General features: G+C 34.6%; 1 long non-coding RNA gene across 2 annotated transcripts; it reads left to right on the top strand.

The window, feature by feature from the left end:
* LOC104746585 lies at window positions 1,798-2,514 on the top strand. Of its 2 annotated transcripts, XR_760918.2 has the most exons (3): window positions 1,798-1,882; window positions 1,975-2,159; window positions 2,258-2,514. It is a non-coding gene; the product is annotated as an uncharacterized LOC104746585 (long non-coding RNA). The 2 variants fall into 2 exon arrangements; XR_002035423.1 differs by lacking the exon at window positions 2,258-2,514 and having other exon boundaries at window positions 1,975-2,181.

Raw genomic sequence — 8,457 nt, 5'->3', positions numbered from 1 at the left:
TGAATAATTTTAAATATTTTTTAAATATTCTTAATTTATGGTTAAGATTTCGTAATTATTGTTTAGATTTGTTCTAATACATTTTAGAATGCGTATTCTAAATTATTTAGAAGATAAACAAATTAAGAAAAATCGACATTATACCTTAACGTGATCGATTAGCCCTTTTGGGAAAAAAATTTAACCTTAATTGGTTTCCAATCGATCAATTTCCCTTACTTTGTCAAAACCCAAAACAACAATTTAGGCCCACTCGATGAAGCCCCAAAAACCGATTAATTGATGTTTTCTTAATTTCAGGGGACAAAAAATCAACAAAATTTATCTGAAAAAACAATTAAGGGCATAATTGGCTAATTTTATATCATAAAACTTATTTAACCAAACTTTTGAAAAAAAAATGTAGATGGCCAAATTTTTGGAAAAAGATCCTTTATTTATAATTTTCCCATATATGTAAGAACCACAAACAAAAAGAGCACCAATTAATTTGAAAATATGTTCTACTAAGTTGGAAAAAATCAAAATCTTTGTGTTGCTTTGTTTCAAGGACAAGCGCTAACTCAACAAATTCAATAGGACCAAAGTGTTTAAATATCTCTCTTTCAACTCTGTCACCGTGGAATCAAGATTTTTAACATATAACTTTCAACATAACACCATGATGATTTACATTGTTTGAAGTAGTGCTAGACTAATCCAAATTTTTATCAGCTACAAATGTAAACACACGAAATTGTTCGCCATATAGAGGCTAGAGCTATGAATTTTTGAGCTGGCTCCACATCAAAATACTCAATTTCTCTGCAAATCTAACAAAGAGATGTGAAATCTTTTTAAAATGCTCAATTTCAAAAATATCTCCTTCAATTTTTTGTTTTAAAAAATAATCCTCATTTAGGTGAATATGTACTGATATTTAAAGAAAATATGATAAATAGATTTATAAAATTCTTTTCACCAATATTTTAAATTGATTTCAAGAGTAGAAACTGTTAAAAATTGTTAAGTTACTTGTACATCTAATTTCAAAACAACTATTTGATAGAAATAATAATATTAGCCTTAGTTTTCTTTTATTACCTAAAGAATTAACAAGTATGTGAAAAATCATGATAAAATTTTATTTTAATTAATATTATTGTAACTATATTTAATATATGACCTCTGCTAAAAAATATCTCTGGGTACTCCACTGGTTTTTGTTGAGTGCAACATGCCTATCTATGGGTCCGAATGTTAACAGCGGATTTGGTAGTGCGGAACTAATAATTTGATAGTGCGGTACGGTTCAACTGCGGTTCGTGCGGGATAAAAGTATTTGCGGGACAAGTGCGGTTTATGCAAAATAAGCGGTACATTATAATGTTTGATTGGTGAAAAAAACTATTAGCGGTATTGTTAATAAGAAATAATTTCAGTTGTTAATCAGAATTTTTTTAAACATATATTTTTCTTTAAAATTAAAAATAATTTATGTTTTAAACATAATTAAATTGGATTCAATTTAATTTTTTTCTTATATGTTTTGTTCTTATAATTTTCAGATAATTATAAACTTTATATACCTAAGTTATTATGATGAATACATATTGCTAAATGATTTTTTTAAAAATCAATCATAAAGAATAAAAGCTTTAGATACCTAAACTGTATTTTTTAAGAAAAATTACATATAAGTGAAAACTAAGAAAAATTACATTTAATCGGTTTACTGTTTACCAATCTAACATTGACCAGCTAAACCTGAAATTAAACCATTTACACCCAATTTCCTTTTTTTTGATCAAACCGTTTATAGCCAAATAAATAAAGAAATTATTTAATATCTGGTCAAGAGTGGAAAGGTGCTGCTGAACTCACTGCTTACAAAGCTGCTCAGGTTTTGATCTCATTTCTCCGATCTGTTTTCGTTTTGACTTGATTTTGTTTGATTTAGGTTTGTGAGATTTTGGCTTTGTTTTGGTTGTGCAGGACATTGCTAACTCTGAATTGGCTCCTACTCATCCGATTCGTCTTGGTCTCCTCTCCGCTCCGATAGCCAAGTCCGATCTGCTTCATAATGAGAGCTTATAGTCTTTGATTATATCTGAATCGAGTTCATACCACAATTCTTTAGCCATTAAAATCACTAAATTCATCGTTGAATCGACTTGATGGTTTGGGTTGATTATTTTTTAGGTTTGTAAATTGTTTCTCCATGTATAAAATAAGTATTATTTTAATATTAAAAAAAAAACTGTACTGTGGTTTTCAGAAAAACGCTGGGTAAAAGAGGGTGGATGTTCAAAAGGCGGTCCAACACATGATCTGTAGGACAATTCCGCAAATCTTTATTTTTTTTTTTTGTTGAAAAAACACAAATTTGTTTAAAACTTGTTGATTGGTGGATGTTGTGCGGTTTTGAAGAAAAACAACTCAAATCTGCTTTTCCTTTGTCACCATTCACTACCTATATGTTTTTGAAAGTTTCCTTAGCTTTTGACAATATTCAAACATGTTTAAAAGTTGTTAGTGGGGTGGATCTTGTTCTAATATAATATGGTATTTCTGTCGGGTGGTGAGTATATACCACAAAGAACTGAAAAAGTCAGTTAATAGTTAACACTTAACATTGATTTCAAATGCTTCAATCAGGACTGTTTATCAGTTTTGAAATCAATGTTAACTATTAACTGACTTTTTCAGTTCTTTGTGGTATACGACAGAAATTGATGGTGATTTGATATCATCTTCATTATTCATTTTGCTTAAACTCCATCAAATAAAACCGTTTCGAACTTGTGTCGTTTCATACTTCTTCGTTACATTCGTAATTTTTTTCGAACTCGGAATATTGAGTCTTAATAGTCCCAAATTTGTGAAATTCTAGTCTAAGATATATAAGGTGTAATTAAGGAACTTAATGTTACTCTTTGCCCATTACTATAGTGGAGCCAACATTCAATGATGTGTAGCTATGTACTCATCATCAAAACGATATGCAATTCTTTCTAGTCACGAGTTATGACAATATGGGATGCAAAGGAAATATTCTTTTTGTTATGGCTTCTGTATCTCATGTGCTGCATGCATGGTTGATAACTTGATGTTGACGAACTTGTGTGTTTTTTGCTAAATTGTAAATATTTCATTGATATGAAAAAAGTTTAGGTTACAATCAAAGATTAGAAACCTATAAATATGGTTTCATGGCAAAAAAAAATTAAAACAGGGAAGCATAAGATGGTAATTAACTAAAGTTTTCAGTCCATCTATTCAACTAAGCAATGAAGTTTCGGGAACAAGACGAACTTGTGTGTTATATCATAGTAATGTATATAAATGCTAATTTGGTATTTATCATTGTTTATTTCTGTTTTAATTGACGTCATCTTAAACCTATGAAATATGAATCACACAACAACACTTCAAAAAGAATGAAAAAAAAAAACACTTTTCATCGTCATTTCAGTTTTTTTTTTTTATATAGATTCTTTTAACTGGTACTCTTTCATGGTGATCCTAGCTCCAATAAACTACACTTCTTTGTTTCAATTTTACGTCAAAAGGTCCATTTACCACAGTATATTCCAAAAATTAGAAAATGGTTATGAAAAGAAAACAAGACTACAAGTCTAGCTTTGGGGGCCAAGTATAACGAAAATCGAATTAAAACTAAAATGAACTGAAACACAATGATCAAGCTAATTAATTAACTTCAACTAGATTTCAACACAAATTTTATTAAATTTCAATCAACCAGATTAAACCCAAAAAAAAAAAAAAAACTTTATCTCATGAGTCATGAAGTTGTATAATTTACTCGAACTAGGGCAGACTATTCAGCATGTATAATCCTTGTATAAGTTAGTACGTATCGAAGTTTCCCTTTTTTGGGCTTAGTATACTCTCAGTGTAATAGAGTCTTTTATCCAGTCTGAAAAAATATCTTGTCAGAAAAACACCCTTATCCTGATCGATTTCCACCTGTTTACACCCTCGTTTCGCTTATTCTGGGTTTCTAATTCTCATCCCCTCTGTTTCTCCAAGATCTTCCAAGATTTCTTTTTCTTCTAGATCTTTACTGTTATTAGCCTGCTTCCTCGAAATCAACCAAAATTCCCAAGGTATGTCTGAATCGATTGATAGCATGATTAAGGCCATGTCACTAGAAGAAGCAGATGAACCCTTCTGTCTACCGGATCTGCCCCAGTTTTCTTTGAAGTCTACAAATTCGATGAGTCTAATGGGTAGAATTCTCAATCCTGATTGCCAAAACGTCTCGGATATAGTTTTGGATATGCCAAGGAAGTGGTTAATCTACGACAGGGTTAGAAGAGTGGCTCTTTCAAAAGAAAAATTTCAATTCATCTTTCAGTACGAACATGATTTGGAAAAGATACTCAGCTTGGGCGTGCATACGTATAACCAGTGGACAATAGTCCTTGCTAAATGGGTTGAATCACCTAAGCCTACTTACCTCCACTCTATTCCGATATGGGTACAAATTCGCAATATACCAGTTAACCATCACACGCGGGAAGCAATTAAGGTATTTGCAGATGTCGCAGGACCAGTTATTCAACTTGATTACGATCCATCAATTTCACAGAATCAGGATTTCGTTCGAGCGGAGATTATGTTTGATGTTTCAAAATCACTTCGAAGATCCAAAGTGATAGTTCTTCCATCTGGGGAAGCTGTTACAATCTTATATGATTATGAAAGGATCCAGAAGAGATGCTATTTCTGTCAACGACTCACACATGAACGAGAGAAGTGCCCTTTGTATCTTCAGAAGCAAAAAGAATTTCAGGGCAAAGAGTTACAGCACTTAGTGCATGATAGAACCACGGTTTTAGATTCTTTTACTTCCCCGGATCCAACTTTTCAATTTGAGCAAGACTTAGCTCCTCAAGAACCCAGCTCAAATCCAATCCAGAAGATGAGCAACCCAGCTATACCTATGTTGTATGAAGATTCAACAGAAGCTCAAATTGGCACTCAAGAACAGACTTTGGAACCTAACAAGAACCCCCCTTCAATTTCTCCAAGGGATCCTGCAGACACAGCAAACCTTTATGATGTTCCGTTGAACTCTTCTTATGTTTATGATATTCTCAACTCGGATGCGAGCACTTCTGGGAGAGCAAAAATAACTTCTTCACCCAGGAAGAATTCTCTTAAGCAAGCACGAAACAAAAAAGGTATTCCTTTACCATGTTCTCCAATAAATTCTGAATTATCCTTAGGTTCAGGATTAAATTTGCTGGGTAAAAGAAAAGGTTCAGTAGAAGCGAATAAGATTCACAAAGTAGCCAGAAACACAAATCAAAAGATGGTCCCAAAGGTGGGACCGTTTGCAATCTAATGAGCATTATGTGCTGGAATTGTCAAGGATTGGGACGGTTCCAAGACTTGACAATTCCTCGTCTCAAGGAAATAAGAAAAGAACATTTCCCTGAGATTTTGTTTTTGATGGAAACTATGAATAATAGTAATGTTTTGGTAGATATTCAGGAATGGTTAGGCTATGATAGAGTGTTTACTATTAACCCCATAGGAAAGAGAGGAGGTTTAGCTTTATTTTGGAAAAACAGTGTGGATATCAACTTCCTTTATGTTGATAAGAATCTACTAGACCTTCATCTTAAGTTTGGTTCCTTAGATTTCTTTGTCTCGTGTGTATATGGGGATCCATCGTTTGCTTACCGACCATTAGTTTGGGATAAACTAATGTGTATTGGTTTAACAAGGAGAGATAGTTGGTGTATGCTTGGAGACTTCAACGAAATTTTGAACAATGCTGAGAAAGTAGGAGGACCTAGAAGAAGCGAGGCTTCTTTCTTACCTTTTGCGGACATGCTCAGAACCTGCGAAATGACTGAACTTCCTTCTCATGGTAACAGCTTCACTTGGGGAGGTAAAAGAAGTGACTTGTGGATTCAGAGCAAACTAGATAGATGTTTTGGGAATAAAAACTGGTTTAATTTATTTCCAGCCTCTAATCAGCAATTTTTAGACAAACGAGGATCTGATCATCGACCTGTTTTTGTCAAACTTTTATCCTCTAATAATCCTTGCAGAAGGAACTTTAGATTTGACAAACGGTTATTACATAAACCCCTGGTTAAAGAAGCTATTTCCCTTGCTTGGTTTAATAATTCTCCTCTCTCCTCAGTCTCGGATAAGATACGAAGATGCAGGAAGGCTTTAAGTAATTGGAAAAAGGAAAATCAATCCAACTCCTTAGATAAAATTAATCACCTTCATAGTGCTTTAGAACAGGAACAATCTTCCTCCTTTCCTTCCTCCTCCCATGTTTATGTTCTTAAGAATCAATTGCTTCTAGCCTATAGAGAAGAAGAGACCTATTGGAGTCAACAGAGTGGAGAAAAATGGCTACAGGAAGGAGACTGTAATACAAAAAATTTCCATGCCTCTGTGCAAGCAAATAGATCTAGAAATCGAATTCAAGCCTTAATGGATATCAATGGGAACATTCAAAAATCAGAGGCTTCAAAAGGAGAGGTTGCTATCACTTACTTCAACGACTTATTCCATTCATCTAATCCAAGCAGTTTTGATTGGTTATTCCATGATTTTCATCCTAGAGTTTCTGCCCAGATGAATGAAATTTTAATAAGCAAAGTCACTAGTGGAGAAATCAGAAATGCGGTTTTTTCAATTAATCCTACTAAAGCCCCAGGAGCAGATGGAATGACAGGCCTGTTCTTTCAACAATACTGGGAAATCATAGGGCCTCAAGTTACAGAGGAAGTGCAGAGATTCTTTAACACAGGAACCTTCCCATCTGAATGGAACTACACACAGCTTTGTCTTATCCCTAAGATTAAGAATTCCAATCTAATGTCAGACCTTAGACCAATAAGCTTATGTTCAGTGCTTTATAAGATCATATCCAAGGTTATAGCCTCGAGACTACAACCCCTCTTACCCGAACTAGTGTCCCCAACTCAGTCGGCCTTTGTCTCCAAACGTCTAATATCTGACAATATTTCAATAGCTCATGAAATGGTACATGCGTTGAGAACTCAACCTTCCATTTCTTCAGAATATTTGGCCNGCGGTTTTTTCAATTAATCCTACTAAAGCCCCAAGAGCAGATGGAATGACAGGCCTGTTCTTTCAACAATACTGGGAAATCATAGGGCCTCAAGTTACAGAGGAAGTGCAGAGATTCTTTAGCACAGGAACCTTTCCATCTGAATGGAACTACACACAGCTTTGTCTTATCCCTAAGATTAAGAATTCCAATCTAATGTCAGACCTTAGACCAATAAGCTTATGTTCAGTGCTTTATAAGATCATATCCAAGGTTATAGCCTCGAGACTACAACCCCTCTTACCCGAACTAGTGTCCCCAACTCAGTCGGCCTTTGTCTCCAAACGTCTAATATCTGACAATATTTCAATAGCTCATGAAATGGTACATGCGTTGAGAACTCAACCTTCCATTTCTTCAGAATATTTGGCCATAAAATCTGATATGTCCAAAGCCTTTGATCGATTGGAATGGAATTATCTCCGAAGTTTGTTATTGGCCCTAGGGTTTCATCATAAGTGGGTTCAATGGATCATGTTTTGTGTTACCACAGTCACATATTCTGTTCTACTAAATGATCAGTCCTTTGGCATGTTCTCCCCCAAAAGAGGCTTGAGGCAGGGAGATCCTATGTCTCCATTTCTCTTTGTTCTTTGCACTGAAGGTCTTACTCACATGTTGAACAGAGCTGAGACTGATGGGTCAATTCAAGGAATAAAGTTTTCTAATTCAGAGCCTTCTCTTCACCACCTCCTCTTTGCTGATGATAGTCTCTTTAGCTGTAAAGCTTCCCTCTACCAGGTTAACAACCTTCAAAGCATTCTGCGGTCTTATGGTGACATGTCGGGTCAACTGATTAATGTCAACAAATCTTTGATAACTTTTGGCTCAAAAGTAGATCAGCATACACGAAACTCTATAAAGACACTAACTGGAATTCACAATGAAGGGGGTGCAGGATCTTATTTAGGGCTTCCTGAATGCTTTAGTGGATCCAAAGTAGACATGCTTGATTATGTCTATGATAGACTGAAATCTAGACTCTCAGGTTGGGTTGATCGTACCCTATCATTAGGAGGGAAGGAAACCCTTCTGAAAGCAGTCGCTCTAGCTTTGCCTGTATATGCGATGACATGTTTTAAACTTCCTATCACAACTTGTCAAAAACTTACTTCCGCAATATCTACTTTTTGGTGGAATTCAATGGAACATAAGAAGAAGATTCATTGGATAAGTTGGGATAAGCTCTGCTTAACGAAAGATCAAGGAGGATTAGATTTTAAGGATCTGCAGGCTTTCAATCAGGCATTATTAGCTAAGCAAGTTTGGAGAATTTTACAAAACCCAGACTGTTTGTACGCTAGGGTTATGAAGAGCAGATACTTTGATAACAATAATATACTAACAGC

Source organism: Camelina sativa, chromosome 15 (assembly GCF_000633955.1).
Source record: "Camelina sativa cultivar DH55 chromosome 15, Cs, whole genome shotgun sequence".
Classification (NCBI taxonomy): domain Eukaryota; kingdom Viridiplantae; phylum Streptophyta; class Magnoliopsida; order Brassicales; family Brassicaceae; genus Camelina; species Camelina sativa.
This window is presented reverse-complemented; position numbering and strand designations above follow the sequence as displayed.